Below are 18,606 nucleotides of genomic sequence, written 5' to 3'. Positions count from 1 at the left end.
GGATTAAACACGGCAACGTCTGGGTGGCATTAAACGGATTTTTTATTTGCCTCAACATGCATAAATGGGGCATAATTTAATTTATTTTTTAGAGTGATAGTCATAAAAAATGTTATGCGACTTTTATTTCCTTTTTTTCGAAAAGAAACATCTATATGCACTTGCATCTGTCAGAAAACTCGATAAATTACCTTTTTCAAGCCCAAAGGTTTTGTCAATGTTTGTACGGAACGATTTATGGTAAAAGTAACATTTTTGGAAGTTCAAAAAGGTCTTCTTCAGTTAAGTGAGAACTTAGTACAATTCCCAGGGCGCAAAGCTGTTTGTGTCCGTTTTGTTTCCCTGGAGGCTAGATAGATAGCCTATTGTTTTCAGAGAGATTAAGATATTCTCAGTATGGTAGGTTTGTTTTAGTATTAGTTGTGAACATAAATACCAAGTATTTTTCTGTAAATATAGCTTTATTAAAAACAGACATTATTTTCGCTGGAGGTTGATTTAACAATTACATAAGAATTTTCATGACTATCGTTTCATTCCACTGCAGACCTCTCAACATAGGCCTCTTCTACGGCACGCCATGCCATTGAGCTCAGCCTTTACTATTAAACCACGGACATCCAAGTGGTGGAGGTCACCACGCCAAACGCAAAGAGCACGTCATGTCGCGGGTTCGATCCAAGCGGGTTGTCCTGAGTTTGGGTATCTTTGTGCATATGACTTGAACCAGGGCTCATAGACGTATCAATCTTTATCGTAGTTGAGGTCACCACTTGGTTATCCATCCATTTATAATGGCTGGCTAACGGATATATAAATCATTATAATAACACAAACACACACATTTTGGCAAACTTACCTAGTAACAGATTTACCATTATCCTATCTGAGAACAAAATAAGCATCAATATAATTCCAAGTAAAATGGATTCCTTGAATATAATAATTTAATAAAGTATTATTTATAATACCGGCATCAAATTATGAAATATTAAAAAAAACCCAATAATATTCGTTCGTAGTGAAATATAATTTCTGAATATTTGCTCAAAGAAGATTACTATTTAAATAACCTTTACTGTTCCAAGAACTTTTCCTGAGGGCCTAACGCTATATCTCATAGTTGAAGAATTGTCATTGTGGAAGCGTGACAGCGCGCTATACGGCGAATAGCGTTGTCTCTCTTCCACAAATGCAAGAATATTACTTTAAATTCCAACGGTAGACCTTCGGCTCTCAGAATTTGTCCATGTATTGGTATGACTAAATCTGAATGAAAAAATGGGTGCTAAAATACCCATTTAGTTTACCGAATTGAATGCTTTAAAATTAAATGCTTAGAAACTTTAGACACTGTTGCCACCGCATTTTGTGAATTTCAGTCAAAGTTTTCACATTTACGTGAATAATTACAGCCATTCTTAAATCTTGGTTTCTTTGTTAGTCTGTTATTTTTTTGCAACTTACTTTAGCAAGATGTAAAATGTAAGTTTATGCTACAAATTTCGTCTGTGCATACATTTTTGTGACTTTGCTTTTAATTTGTAATTTCAATCAAATTAAAAATATCATAAACAATGTTAAATAAGCGTAATTTATTTCTAACCAACCTAAAACTTTTTACATAAAACAAAATTCTCATCTCTCGCAAAACATGTAAAACACAATAATATTTATGCGCATTTGTTGAAAGCCAAATTCAAGGTGTTGATTCTGACTACAGTAGGCACCCTTTGGCAGGCGAACGCAAATCAAATCAATCGACACGGCAAGCAAACATTTTCCAATATTCGCCGCAGAAAATATTCCGGGAGGTGTTCGGGATGTCGAACTCTAGATTATGGCATAAGGAATTCCGTGGAGACGGCTTTTAAGTAATTTGAATTAAATTTTGAAAATAAGTAGGTATAAAAACTGTTTAAAACGGTTTAAGGGTAAAATTTAAGTTACAAAATCCACCGGTAAAAAAAGAAGAAGTGGATACAAATATTTAAACTACTCATGCTATGCCTTTCCATATCAAACATTAAATAGCGACTTAAAGACTGGATATACTACATATAAAAAGCGTACAAAATAACATATTTATTTTAACTCATATTAATGCAAGAGTATAAAACAAAAAACCTAGAATAATTTCTCGCATGTTATCGGAGAAAAAGAGCAGACAAAACTCTACAAATTCGCCAACACTACCGTTAACAAAACTACATGCATGTAAAAATCCCGAAAACCTTACTTCAACTACACTACACACACCAAAAACTAGTCAACAAATACCGTCATTTGTTACCAGCTGACAAAGATTTATCGTGTAAACGTCTCCATAGCATCCTTGTTCCACTGACAATCATGCATGTACCAGTGTCACTCCGGTTATTTTTATTCGAGGCATCGCGACTTTTGTTTATTTTGCGGCTAGGATATCTACTGATTTTGTCTTGTATATGAAATGTGGTTGTGAGTTCAAGCTGTGTTGGTCGGCGAGGGTGTGAATTGAGTGATTGGACAATACGGGTGTAGGTTTTAAAAATGAAGAGGAAAGATTGCGATTTGTATGCAAGTGACGAACGGTAAAGTTATCTTACTTTAAATGTGACTTAGGGCCAATTTTTCAATCATCTTTTATCTGAGGAATACATATGGACGTTTGACATATTTTCTATACAAAAGCTGTCAAAACGTCAAACATATTCGTCGAATAAAAGTTATCTGGCGATTGAAAAATCGGCACTTATTCAAAGTCTGGAAAAAATATTGGTTAAGTAATCATGATCATCCAGACTGAATTCTGTTGCATATTCTTAATATTAGCAAGTGGATTTAGTAAGTAAAGGTTATTGTGATTTGTGCTCTTCAGTCCCAATATACATACGTCTGAACGGTGCACACGTCTTTTATTCACTAGAGGATGAGATACAAGGGATGCAGGTTTTTTAGACGACTCCCGCATTAAGTAATTTAAACTTAGCACCGCGAGAGTTTTCATTTAAGTCACATGCACAAAGACAAATGTCAGTACTCCTTCCTTTATCAGTGTCCTATATACAAAGAGGTCTTATCCTAAATTCCTACGTACAGGTCATTTCAGCGTTTTGAACATTCATCCTGGTTTGGCATCAAATATCACAGAACAATCTCCTTATGATAAGTGATTTCGGTGCCTCTAGTCGACTACCTACACAAAACATACAAATCGACGATGTTATATTATTTAACCATCAAATCTATCTATACTAATATATAAAGCTGAAGAGTTTGTTTGTTTGTTTGTTTAAACACGCTAATCTCAGGAACTACTGGTCCAAATTGAAAAAATATTTTTGTGTTGAAAAGACCATTCATCGAGGAAGGCTCGCTGCGACTAATAGGAGCGAAGATACAATGGAAAATGTGAAAAAAACAGGGCAGGTATAAATCATAACTTACATATATCTTCTACTCACGGGGACGAAGTCGCGGGCAACAGCTAGTAACTAAAAAAAAAATCTCACAATTTAGAACAACTTTACATTTTACATCACGAATACCACAAACTACATAAACACCCATAAAACTTTCCAATGCTAATTCGAATGGTATCAGAAACACGCAACGTAGTGCCATGTCAAGACTTGTCACAACAAAGTTACGTTAGGTTAGTATACGTAAGCGTGTACATTGAAAGTTTACCCCTACAAAGTCGTGGCGCAAATGTTAAAGCTCTACAAATTACGACTTCAACTTAGAATGGTGTCAAAAGCGTGTGAACTTGATAGTTTTTAGAGGTCCTCAGCCAAAATCGCGAACCCTATTTATTACACAGGCTATTGCTGAAGACACAGAATAGTGATCATTTTCTTTTCATTGTTTTAGCCCATTTGACGAAAATCTCTGTTGAAATTGACAATTGAAAAAGTATGCGTTCCAGCTATGGTGAATCGCAATACAATTCTGCCATACAAGCCACATAATATTAAGTTTTGGTCTAGTGATTAGTGACATTGATTTACCATACCGAAGTTTTGGGGTTCGATTTCCACCCAAAATAAATATTTGTGTAAATAGTAATAACGATTATTTATTTTGTGTATTTAGGTACATTTATTTATAAATAATGTTTTATCAGTAATTCGTACTATTCATAAAAGCTTTGCTTAGTTTAAGACTAGATGGCGTTGCGTTAACATAAAAAAAACCACCGCTGGTTATTCATTATTCCTTGTCATTATTTAAAGCTATATAAATTCTAAACAACTAAAACTCGTAGAACAAATCCCTCGTGCTAAGTGAGTGCTGCAATTAGCGTCAATCATAAGAACAGGCTTAGTTCTCGCCTTCTTGAGTGTCAAGTATTTATAACCTGACGACTCTACTTGTGGCTCTCGACCGGAATATTAGGTCAAGTTGGGACGCTTAAATGGTTTGAGGGGAATTCTGGAGGTTTCTCGTGATCCGTACCTAGAGGAATAAATTAGACCTTTTTTAAGAACGATGATTGTCAGTCTGTGTCCAGTCTGTATGTCATGAACCATAACAGTTTAAGTGTTCAAATATAATGTTATTATTGTCTGATAACGCTACGCAATATGCTAAAACTAAGGTAAGTAGGTAAAATAATTTGATTAGTCGTTAATAGTGATGATTGGGAAAACTTGGACCCAGTAGCGAAATATTTACAGGCCAATGTAGTTTTTTTGTGTCTTTATAGATGGGAAAAGAAAATTTGTTTATTTGACGCTTATAAAATGTATGAGAGAGGGTTTTCAATTACAACTTGATTAAAAAAACTATTTACTACTTTTGTGAAAAATAACTCATTTTTTGTTCTACAAATTAATTTTAGTCATAATATTTTTTAGTTGTTAAACAGTTCAACTTTTAAAACTCTACAATTCAGACTAAAATTTCTTGGTACACTCTAATAGCTCAACCTAACAGTTTAGCGAGACTTCACACTAGTTTGTCTCTAAGCTCGGGTTTGTCGTTGTAACAACCGGTTAATGGGGGGTCGGTAGATACATTGGCTTAAACTTTTAGAAGGATTGTTTCTCTGTTTCTATGTTTTGTTGTGTGCGAGGAACAGTCCGCGATTGTCAGTTGTTTTTTGAGGAAGGTAGAAACTATAGAATTCGTTTTTCTTGTTTAACAGATCTTGTGTTGTGTGTAGAATGTGGAAGATCGGTGATTGTCAATTGTTTTTCGGGGAACCTGGATATCTTTAGGATTTAATCTTGAGTTGCAGATTGAAATCGTAATGCCAGGTATTTAAAGATTTTTTTGCCGTTAAGCTTGACAGCTCACTACGCGGTGTAGAGCGGCGTTTCTCTTTCAACAAATGCAATATGACTTTGAGTAATGGTGGTTAGCCCCTGAATTATATAGGTAAGCAAAGGATATCTAGTTACGCTGTCAGCTGATAGTGCAAAATGTAATAAGGGAATAAAACAGCGAATTGCTAGTTTGCCTAAAAATTGGGTGAGAGCAACTAAAACCAGCGTAGAAGATAGAAGGGTTTACAAGTGATATGATTGTACCATAAACGCCATTTCACGAGTTATTTTGTTTTATTATAGGGCTAAAGTCTAATGGATTCGTCTTCTCGAAGCGCTCGTATTGAACTCTCCAAGTAATACAAATGTACCATGTCATAAATTATGTCATTAAACGCCGCAGCATTGCCACGGCGCCACTGTCGACACACGATGTTTAACAGCAATTAAATATCAATTTCGTAAACATTAATCATTCTGCGAATTGTTATAAATGTACGAGGGGTGTTCGGAAACGATGTAAAGTCTTAGTGACACAGGAGCTTAGAGTTCGGAAAACATCGGACGCGCTCGGGTACTCTCGTGTAGCCTGATTGGATTCCGAATAGCTAGGTATTAATGTTGATTGAAGACCTGAATGCTAAGATAACTTAACTTCAGATTAAAATACTCATTACACATAACAGTTTTCTCTAAAGAAATTTCTTTTGGACAGAAGATGTAATTTTTTCTTTTGGAATTTGAGCGATTCCTATGCGTTAGGGTTTAGAGAAATGTATGTAACTAGCTTGCTGGCCAATATTTATCGTCAAATAGTGCGTTATTTCTACAAGGAAAAGATGTATTGATGACAGCCGATAACCACAACTTAACGTGCTTTCCGAAACATGGAGGAACTCCTTTTAAAAAAGGTTATCTAACCACAGACCGTACGCGCCTATCGTTATTTCAGCTGGAAATAAATAAAAATAATATATTGTTGACATTTTATGACAATGTGTCACCAAGTACAACCTTGAAGAGGTCTGTTTTAAGTAGTAATATTGATTGATGACACCTAGTAATGTTACGCTTCACACTATGTCTCTAACGAGCATATTAATAAACATTTAATATTACTGAAAATTGTATATACTTTGACTATTAGGTATCCTTTTAGATTATTTTGTTTTTAATTTTTGGTTGCTAATACTACGGCTAGCACGGACAGCCGCAAGGTAAGGTTTAGTCTAGGTAACCGCTTTTTTGGACAAGCGTTTTTGTGATCTTCGAATGCTTGTCCTGAATCTGGGTATCATAGTGTATGTGACAAGAATGTTTGTAAAAACCACGTCACAAGGATTAAATTCATTACTGTCGAAGTGGAGTCGTTTTGAAAATAAACTCGAAAACTGCGTAAAACTAAAGACAATACCATGGTGGTCTTGCGTTTGTATGCACTTACAGATTAACATGCTAGAGGGTCCATCCTGGAACTGACAACCTGCTGCGAACAATGAACAAACCTTCCCGACGTAGGAAGTAGAACAGCCAGCCTGTGCCGAGAAGTAGAACATATTTAGACTAATATGAACAAACACCCAGAAACACAAATAACTAAATACAAAAGCAGACTTAAAAATTTTTGAATAAGGCATTAAAAAAAAGTCATAATTACTACAACTACTGCATACTCAAAGAGAATGTAAGATGAAATATATATTGCATTCCTGTTACTCGTAAATTCTTATCTGGTTGGAAACCTCTTGCCAGTACAGATAATAAAAGCTTCTAATTATGAAAAACCAATAAAATCCATATGAGAAAGCAAATTAATACGTATTACGAAGATAATGAAAACCTTATAAAGCTCCTCTAAAACAAAGAATAATTTAATAAAGCCAATATAAGGTAAGTTAATAAATTCCTTCGATCCCTTTGAACTAAATTTATTAAAACTTATAATGTTTATTCATTGTTGAATAGGTTTTGTGCATCTTCCATTTTTAATTAAAACAGGAATACTAGCACTGCTTCTTTCAGCGATACCTGCAAGTGTGTGAGCGAGACAACGCTTTACATTGTTTATTCTATCTCGCTTGCACCCAGCAACAGTATTTCTTCAAAAGGTGTCGGTAGGCCCAAATGGTTTGATGAAAACACTTTTCTGCGGTAGTCGACCGATTTCGGTATTTCACTTTGTACTGGCAAACGAATCAAACGAAATTAAAAGCTGACCTTTTGTTCGGTAATTTATTTGGCTGGTTACGAAAAATGGCGCGGTTTTTTTGCTGTTTTTATTTATCGATGGCTTATTGCCAGACCTTTTGCGCGATGAGTTATGTGAGTTTTCAACATTTTGATATTGCTAACGGTATGTTTTGAACGACTTGTGATTGTGACCTGAATTTTACTTCTGTGAGAAAATATTTTATGGATTGAATTTTATTTTAAAACACAAAGGGCATTGTATAGTATTTATTAGCGTTATATTTTGTGGAAGATATTAGCCGTACGACCGCCTACCCTTACACTATGTAATTTCACTGGTGCGCTTATATGGTATAAAAAAAATGTTCTATACCGTCTTGGTTTCTTCTTTTAGTAGTAGAACTCTAATTCAACAAATAAATTCACAAAATAAAACCCGTAGCAAAATAGCAGTGTTGTAAGTTTGACGTGTGTCTGTGGCAACATAGCTCCCGAACGTATCAAACTATTTAAATTTCGTTCGGTTTAAAATTTTAAAGAAATCTGCACTTAATCTAAAGGAGATTAAGTGCAGATTATATAGTACGATATAATAGATACGATCGAATATCTACAAATTTACATTGTTAAACAATAACGCATCAAATTCACTCATATGTTTCAAGATCAGATCAATACACAAACAGTTTCACACCAGCACGGTAATGCATTAATATTAACATTCCGTGTGATTAAATTCAATGAGTAATTAGATATCATTGCGTCTTTGTGTTTCAATGTAAGGCTGTTTATTTGGGGCTATTAAAACGGCGTATGTATGGTTACGTAAGTTTTTATTTCATTGGCAACTTACAGTGAATTTAATATAAAATATGACCCCATTATTAAGATTTTACAGATCAAAGAAAATTTTTACTCCTTTCTAAAACCTACTCTAAAAAATGCCTCTTTTTACTTCTATATCTGTAATCAGGGTTTGGACAGTCTATGTTTTTAAAATAACTCACGAGAAAAACGTTATTGCGAAAAAAAAGACATTAAAATATTTTTTTATTTTACTTTAAATACAGGTATCAGATTTCAAGTATCAAAGGCATTTCAATTATGCTTTTGTGAGTCGCAGACATTCGCTCCATGCGCCATGTTGTGACGTCATTGAATTCTGCGTCGCGCTAACGAAGTTTACTCGTTGTTCGGTGTATGGCCGTCCGCGTCGCCCGCGGCTCGCTGGTCATATGAAGCCTCTTTGGATAATCCCTCTTATTGGATACACAGATGGCGTATGGCAAATGAATTGACATGTGACATTTCATAACCGGTTAAGTGCGAGTCGATCTCGCGATACTGAGGGTTTTCTACAAAGAGACGAAAAAAACAATAAAATAGACAAATAAATGTCAAAATTATTTTTTACCCAACAACAAATTTAAGAATTTGTTGTCATAGAGGCAACAGAAAAATAACATCTGTAAAAATGTCTTCTATACTTATAAAGCTTCTCCGGTATCAGAAATATAGTCAGTAGGGAAGCCCTAAAAATAATAGCAGGTGACTCAACTTATGAGTACTGTACCTGGTTAATTTCAAAATAAAAAAGAGAAATCAAAAAAATAAGATATCCCAACAGTAAAAACTTTCAACCCACACAACATTGAAATAACGGATTTTATCAAACATGTCTAAGAACACTTGCACATATGTAATTCATCTTTAATACAATCCAAAACAAATTCAAATCACTCAATCTGTTCGGGAGTTCTGATGCCACAAACAGACAAACAAGTCAAACTTATAAAAGCCTTCTTTTTCGTCGGTGGGCAATAATCAAAAACGCTGTTTCCCAAGCCTTAACTAAGGTGGAGAGATAGAGAAGCTTCTAGACGATTATCGACTGCGTATCTTGACAGATCCCTTAATGGGATCGGAGGGCGCACCACTCAATTATCCACGAGGGGTTATTGCCAATATTCCTACAATGCTTATACGCCCCTTCTAGTGCGCCCTTAAGGCATCACTTTGTGAGACAGGCCCCGAATTTTTTGATAGCCAGTTGAGTGCATGATTCTGAATGAATGGCAGGTGAAGTGTAGTCGAATTGAAGCCTTATTATTGAGATAGTTCAGTATTCTATGAGCTATGAATGTTGGATAGGTTTTTAGAATTTTGTATTGGACCTTTTCTGTTTTATTTACTAGCTGAACTTGCTTCGTTAGGTCAAAAAGAATTTGATGATTGAATTCGTGGTTTTCAATATTCGATCAGTATTCGATCTATAGTACATGGTACACCAGCAGTTGCCCGCGGCTACACACGCGTGGATGTTTGTTATCGCTGTTAAGCTAATCCTGTTTTTTTATGTCAAATAAGCCTTTATGTTATGCCAGTTTGTAAATCTACCTCTGTGCAAAATATTATCAAAATCCGTTCACTTAGTTTCGTGTGTAGAAATAACAGGCATGCACCACAATTATTCGCAGCTTTTTTGTTTCACAAGCCATAAATATAAACATCAGACCAGTTCAATCCCCTTTAAATTATCGCCGCATATACTATAATTATAGTTTACAAAAAGCAAGCAAGAAATCCTTCATAAATCAGGTACTAGCATTTGTTACCGGCTTCACTCGGTGTTTTGGCCACAACACGTCATGTCTATCTTCATTAGTTCAGCTTTCACGCTGTACGACCTTTTATCGCCAACTTTCATATGTACAGGTGAGGCTGTTAGGTGATTTACACACGGCACCACGCACCGCCAGGTAGGGAGTAAACAGGAGCAAATGACGCATTATTATCATTATTAGCCTGGAATCTGTCACTGCAAAGGCCTCCCCACTCTTCTTCCACTTGTCTCTCTTCCACCGACCAGTTCGGTAAGAATGAATGCAGATCATCCCGCCACCTCTGCCTCGCTGATCTCGGAGTTGTGTCAAGGATCATTCGATGTGGTTCATGTGGTATGTCGCATTGGTGTTTAATAAATTAGTTGATAGATAGCACATGTATACCCGCCTAAATGCGCGATCGAGTAGGGTAATCACCTTATAGACACACCGCACTCTCCACCGCGACAGACAATTAAGATTGAGGAGTTTGTTGCACCGTTTCTTCTCTCACAGCAAAAGCACTTAGGAAGCGGTGATGGGTGGGCGAAACTGGGTGCTGTCCAATGTAACTTGACCTTCAAAAAGTGCTACTTAGTAGCCTAATTTGAATAAATGAATTTTGATTTTGATTTTAGAGGATCTCTTATCGTATTATCCCCTCATACTTTACCTTTATTTACCTCATCTTACATACCTATATATATCTCATTACTACTGATACATACCTCACATACTTATACCTGCCCAACCGCGCGGTTGAGTGGGTTTATCACCTTATGATGATTGACACCGGCACTGTGCACCGTCGTGACGAGGTATAAGTGGTAGTATAGGAAGTGTAGGTGGTGAAGATTACCACATACTGTAACGGTGTCTTATAACTCGTACGATGCCTAGCATATGTATAGGTACCTACTGGACTGCGGTGGAGCAGTACTATCAACTGTAATACCAACCTCTACTACGAATCGCCTTATTTTGTGTTTTCTGAATTCAATTATTAACTGAGATGTGAGGTATGATGACTGAGGTGTCCATTCATACGTGCATAATCAGAAATCAAGAAATTCAAAATTTAAGGTCGTGATAATAAGGTTACATGTAGACTAAAATAAAAATCGAATAAAATGGCTACCCAGACGGGACCTGGTAACAGACGAACAGATTCCAGATCCTTAGTAATAGGGATCCGTTTTTACCCGTAGGCTGTGGCATCCTAAAAAAACTCTTCCCCAAAACAACAATTAAAAAGGCTCATCTCAATCAGGAAAGTCTCCATATTTTCTCAATATCTGGTCATCGTATCATTCCGGATAGTCTCAATCAAGTTTAACGTTATGTTACCTTTACCTAACGTAATGGATACGTTCTTACCGATACAATAGTCTACCTGTATTTAACTTATAAATCTTTGACATCAAAGCTTTGGTAAGAGTTTATCTCAGTAGTTTTCTTCCATTGCTGGTTTTGTTTTGGTGACTTAAATGGGAATGTGAGAAAACGAGAAATGGATTTTTACTTGCTATTTTTTGGGATTTGTCGTATGTCATTAGTGTTTTGTTCGTCACTTAATAAAATGAAATAAATCTTAGATTTTTTTCTATACCTACTTAATGTTTAGTATTATTACAAAATTATTCTATTAAATAAATTATGATAGCAATACCTATAATTAGTATAATTCCTATTTAAACATGTTTTGTCCTATTTTACCTTTCGAAACTAAATTACAAAAAAGAACAAAGCTAAAAATTTATACCAAAAAGAAACTTATTTGCCTCCAGTTATTTTTCAATAGGCTCCAGTGTGAAGGTCTCTATTACCATAAAACACAATAAATTCAGCTCACAGATGCGGGAGACCCAACAACGAATATATTATTCGTCCAATTAGAACGGCGGCTTGTGATTGGTCAACGGAGATTTCAGTCTCAGACTAATCATGGCGTTCGAATAATATGGATATGACGAGAATATTTTCACCTTGGGATTTGACAAGGCGTAAAAACCTTATATAAGTCCGCGATTGTACATCTGTCATGTATAAGAAGTATAAATAAATATTACCTGAAGAACTGCTTTGTCCCACAATTTTCCGAGATCGCTGTAAGGATAGCAAAGTAAAAAAATGCTTAAATTAAAGACCTAAGTATTTTACATAGATGCCTCTTTTTAATGTTGTAATATAAGATTTTAGGAAACATGTAGAAGTTGTGTATTTAATAAACATAACAAGTAGATAAAATAGGCATAAAAGCAATAGCAATATTATGTAATGTAAATGTAAGCAGAGCCTCATCAATAAGATAATAATAACTGCACTAAATACCAATCCAAACTCATGTAAATGATAGATACGTATTATGACTCTGGTAGAAAACAGTTGAAGAAGATAAAAAAACAATTGTCTGCAAGCCAAAACCGTTCACATGCCAAAAGCCGAACGCAATACATAACAACAGCCTTTTCCGCAATTACAAAAACATTTTTTCGCTCCATAAAACAAAACACAATTTAAATTCTCATCCCCGCTATTCTTTCTTCGTCTTCGGCCCATTACACACATTCGTGTAATCCAAACGTGACACCCAATGCATTGTAATGCGACATTATTCGGTCCAGTAGTTTTATCTCGTTCGGACAGTGTGAACGAGGCTTTAGGGAGCCTGTGGCCTAAATGTCGAAACGTGTGTACATGAAAAAGGTAAAAATATGGGCTCGCAGTCCCAGATTTGTGGGTCAATAACTTGTTATAGTTCAATGACTTAAAGTTGACCTGGAAAAAGGAAAACTGGTCAGCGTTGTGTATTGTGATCGATTCATTTTGATTTTTATAAAAATCGCTGCAAAGTAATATATAAATTGTTATGTCGTCAGTTTTTTTATATTGTCATCAACTTACATGTCCCTGTTATTCTAATAATTAATTTGTTTTCTGAGTTACTAATGTTTTTATGTGGCCCTGAATAAAATGAAATTAATATTTAAAGCCTTTTAATACATCACATTAAACTAGTACATACGGAAAAATATTGAATTTCACAAAAACCAGCCAGCATCAATTTATACAGCACAAAAAAACGCATCTTCCAAAACTTGCTCGCCAAAATAGAAGAAGCAAAAATAGAACAAACCTTCTTTCATAGAAACTCAATAAAACCAAGCGATGCAGTAACAATTAGGAAGTGACCGTCTGTTACATTGTTATTCGAATAATACCGGGAGCTGCTATCCTTTGTCAATCTGACTTCCTTATTGGGTTCGTTAAATACCTTCTGGGTACCGCAGGTCATTGTGAAAACCGTACCGTGACTTAGAAAGAATGTCAACAGACGAACTATGGGATGTTAGGCAGTGATTGGGGTTGTAGAGGTCAGGTACTATAAATTTAATCGTATTCCAGTCTGATAATAATTTATATTACTTCCTAGTGCCTTGCTTCGTGTGACAAATATTTGTGTGATAAGCACGATCATTTTTTCATTGTCTGGGTGTAATTTGTCTATAATATGTATGTACATATTTAGAAATATATAAGTATGTTTATTAGTTGTCTAGTACTCATAATACAAGCTTTGCTTAGTTTGACACTAGATGGCGTTGTGTGACAGTTGCGGAAGATTAATATAAATAATGCGCTCTTTCTTCTCAGGAAGCAGAACTATTGCATTACCACGCCACTCTATCTTGACTGTTTTTCTAATACAACTGTTTTACCCCAAAGGTTTGGTTTAACAAGTGTTTGTGAAGGAAGGGTATTTCAACGACTGAAGTGTTTTTATGGAAGAAGGAAAGAAAAGTGTTGATAATAAAGGTTACTGAAGAAATATTTGTCTTTTTCTGATTGGGTTAAAATGGAATGACATTTTGTAATAGCTTAGCTTTTTTAAGTTATTTTTTTAAGTCGTGAGGAAAATAATAGAATGCATTATATTTTATCACTGATTTATATACACTTGCCTTAGTTATAGCAAATGAACCCCGGAAACCTATTACTGAGCCTCTGCTCTCTGTCTGAGCTCTCATGAACTATGATAGATACTTTCCTCTTGCCACTATAACAACAAATAATCATCAACTTTAAGCAGCGATTAGCACGCAGTACTCCATCTAAGTATTTAGAGGCATTTTTTTTTTTGTACGTAGCTCTTAGTGTCGCAATTTCAACTCCCTCTCCCACATAGTCGGTTTTTTTTGTAGCTGGTCCAAGATGTTTAAAACATTGTCAAAAGCCTTTCTACTCTTCTTCAACTTCTACAGTTCCCAAGAAGAGAAGCCACTAATATATTAATTAAATTCAGGCCATACATATTCCATTGAAAAAGGGTGCCTGGTCCAAACAATTAAAAAAAAAGGAGTCAACAAGAGAAGTCGGGCTATTGTTTAACCTACAATGTTTTTTTTTTTAAATAAAGGGTTAACCAATGGTTAATAAAATCAAAATTTTAAAATAACATTGTACAATCAAACATGGTGCTGTTCTAATATAAAGAAACAAAAAACTAGCTGAAAGTTAAGGCGTACTGATCAATAGTTTTTTTTTATGGAATTATACATTTATGGACACACAAAATGGAAAAAGTAAGCACATTTACAAATATAATTGGTACAAAAGTATAGACGTTCTGCTTATTTCTTATGAAATATCTACGTAATATTAAAACAATACATAGAAACAGTGTGAATCAAACTATTTAAAACTATAAATACAACCAAATACATACATACATTTTTAAATACGAAGGCAAATTAGTATTGAATTTCACGTTTGACTGAAAAATACTGATCTGAATTTTAACCGAATTCTGATCCTGACTGTACCTAGTTGCTATTCAAATACACACATGACGAACAAAAGAAGATCTCCTCTCCAAAACTCGAACCCTCTTAGGTTTATTGTGAGACCAATAAACTATTTATACTGCACTTAACTAATAAAAAGGCACCTTTAGTCATTGTCTCGAAATTCTTAAGGATCCTAAATTTGGGTCGGATTCGTGAACATTTACCAAAGAACTAGCCCTAGTTATGCGATGGAAAAATCTTCTAAGACACTAAGGACCATGGAATGTAAGAAGTAGAGAGAAGTGCCCGAACTTTGCCGTAGTAGGTAAAATGGGTCTGTAGACAATTTCGACTGTAGTTAGCATTATTAAATGATGTAACGTATAATGTCACGCGTATTTATCGGGGTAGCCCGACTAGTTTCGGACCCAACCGGAGTCCTTAATCATGTGCAGATGCGGCGGGATCGCGAGTCATAGTACATCAATTAATAATGAATCATTCTTACGATAGTTACTATCAAAATGTAGTTAGCATTGATAGAGAATGTTACAATGTACAAAACTGAAAGGTTCTCCCAAAAAGTAGGCTGTCTAATCTAGTTAAAGTATTTAGGTTTTTCGGTTGCCATTTCCATCTACTTTGCAGTTCAATGTACGGGACATTATGTTAAATCGAAAGAGATACTTATTTTGAAATCCTTGAAAGTATACTCTAAAGCATTCAGTTAACGGTTTCATGGAAATTATGTTCGAGCGATAGCTGGTTGCAGTAAAAGTGTGACGATAGAAATCAATGGTAAAATTCATTTGGACACGTATCCAAAAAAAAAAAATACGTGGAAAAAATTAAATATTATTATAATTTTTCAGATTTCTGAATGATTTCACCCAAATTGCTTTTATCAGTATAAAAGTACTATCATTTATGTGTGTGCTAAAGAGGTTTTACGAATTTTCAATCAGGTCGCGTGTCCTGACGTGAGTTTTTTTTTACCCATTACAAAATAGACATCATAGCAATGTACAACAAAGAAGTTTTCACTACATTATAATCTCGAAATCTCTCGAAATCTCGAATGATCTTTAAAATTATCACAGCAGCAACCATGTATATTACGCAGAAGTCTCGCATGCACACCTCAAGACGTATTGGCCGTCAGACATTCCAATTTCAACCCTACCCAAAATACGTGCTATTTCTCACACACCAAGCAATTTCTTAGAAGCGAAAAGTCAAATTTATTACGTACGCTCGTTGAACGCGGAACTATTTTGAATTCGATACAAATTTAAAAATGTCGAGTTAATTTGTTTTTATACTTATTTGTGAGGCAGTACGTCGTTCCAGAATCACGAATTCGAGTAGAAATTCAATTTGGGCGAAGTATTGACGGTTTTTATTAATGTCCTGCTTTATCCAAGTATAGTGCAGCGATATGTGGGCAATAATTGCAGTGATGATGTGTACTAACACAGCTTTGATTTGTTTGTTACCGTCACACAAATCAAAGTTTTTGGAACAATCGCTGTCAATCGCACGCACATATAGCGCCGCGCGCATATATTCTTATCATGCTGCGGTCTTCTGTTGTTGAAGAAGTACGCAGGAAATATACTCTTTGTACTGAAAATTAAATACGATTGTGGAAATTGTATAAGAGTCTTGCACGTGCATAGCCTATGTTAGAGCCTCATATTTAAGCAAAATAAATAATATCAAGAAAAAATCTCAAAGCAATTTAGGAAAAAAAACAGTCCTATCCCACTTCCCGGAACACTTATTCACAAACTGCTACATCACTCTTCCTAATGAATTTTTGTCCCAAGCTCTCATCGAAGCTTGTAATTATTCAGGTATATTTAAAGCTAAGAAAAGCCTGATTATTAAGGTAAGCCAGGAGCCACCGGGATCATATCACGTGGAATTTACCTGTACATTGATAGCAGCATACCGCAAAACCCTGATTTCCCTTAGGACTTGTGCTCACTGAAACCAAAAACTTCGCCATTTATTATATCGCTGCTCATTTATTCTGAGCCTAGCTAAGGAATTAAATTCGTTACCGACAATGCAAAATATTATTACTACTTTTGGGACTGTTATAGATAGTCTCCAATATTGAGTAAGGCGAAAATTTGTTCACCGTCTCTTAATCAATCTTTACGTATTGTCTTATCGTAATGTTCTTGCGGTTGTGGATGCGTGACAGCTCATTACATGGCTTAGAATGGCGTTTATTTCACAACTACATTAAGCTTACATTAAGTCGTGGTAGTATAACTACTGCTCCTACAAATTATTAAAAACGAACATTAGTCAAGTAGTTACAAACATTTTCTGTTCTAATCTATTTTTTTTTCCGATGAAAATTCGTCGAATGGCTCCTGAATGATGAATCCGCATTGGGCTTAGCGGAGCAAAGTTTCAGACTTTCACTGACTAAAACCCTCCCATGTACCTAATTTTGCCCTATCAGTGTCGCGGTATCCTTTTCAGACAATTCCGCTGGCCCTCAGTTTTAACCTGGTAGCTAACAACTAATTTTAAATAATAACTCTATATTGCTTTATAACACTGCGACAAAAATAAACTATTTTTAATAACACATCTGAAGTTAAGAACGTTGGTAGCCAGGGGTCTACCACCACCTCAGAAACAAAGAATCTTAACGTCGAGAAAACGAGACAGCAAACTACAATACGTAGAGCAGCATCTCGCTTCAATTGCAACAGACAATTTAAAAGACAGTAGTTGACCCCCAGGTGTGTTCACAAGTATCAAGAGACCTAAAAGACAGCAATACATTAAGTGAAGTGACATCGCTATTGTTTGAGTCGCAACAGTTTCCGAGTGACCTGGTTGTATTGGACCGGCTAGAGAACACAACTTGTGTTGTTCTCAGGTTATGAGAAGTTTCAGATTGACCCTGTCTTGTAAGTAGGTATTTAGGTTAGAGAGGTACTTTGTGTTTTGAGTTGCATTTTGCTTTGTGAGGTGAATTTTGAACTAAAGTGTTAGTTTGTTAAGGCATGAAATAGTTTATTCTGCATATAGTATTAATTTTAGAAGGACTTTCACATGTTTCTATGTTTTTTATAAGCGCGATGGACATGGATCATAGATTATTTCCTTGGAATTTCCAAGCTGCCCACTGTGAGAAGACTTCAATGTGTTTACACAGTGAGGAAAGCAAAGCCAGCCTGCAAGTGGCCTGCGAACCTCCAACAGGTCATCAACCATTATTGAGGGAGCTACATTTTAGAAGCTGGAAGGAGTGTGATTATGATATGTTTGTGACATCAAAACTGTTTCAATTCAAGGAGACCGGATTAAAAAACAGGTGATGATTAAACATGATATGATCAAGTGTAATGCAAGCAAGTGAAGATTTCATAGTTGGATTAATTCTAAGATGAACTCTATGTATCTACGGCACTGTTTAAATCAATTAATAAAGAAAACGTAAACACTTTTCAAATCTAATCCTGGTGGAGGTTAAAATTTTAAAGTACAAGCAGTAACTCTCTTTCCACATGTGAATGGACAAAAAAAAAGGTCCCTTTATTCTACACGTTTTAAAACACGAGAACATCCTTATCCTTTAAAACAATCGGCATTACAAACACAATCATTCCCCAAGCCGGCAAGACAACCTTTATTATTGAAATCCACGCCTTTGTTCCTTGGGTTCGTGACATATTTTTTTAGCGGCTCAAAATTATAATCCTTTTTAACACAAAGGCAATTAAAATAATTCGCTTAGCCCTAAAG

The sequence above is a fragment of the Trichoplusia ni genome, chromosome 12 (assembly GCF_003590095.1).
Source record: "Trichoplusia ni isolate ovarian cell line Hi5 chromosome 12, tn1, whole genome shotgun sequence".
In the NCBI taxonomy this organism is placed as follows: Eukaryota; Metazoa; Arthropoda; class Insecta; order Lepidoptera; family Noctuidae; genus Trichoplusia; species Trichoplusia ni.
Note: the sequence above shows the minus strand (reverse complement) of the source record.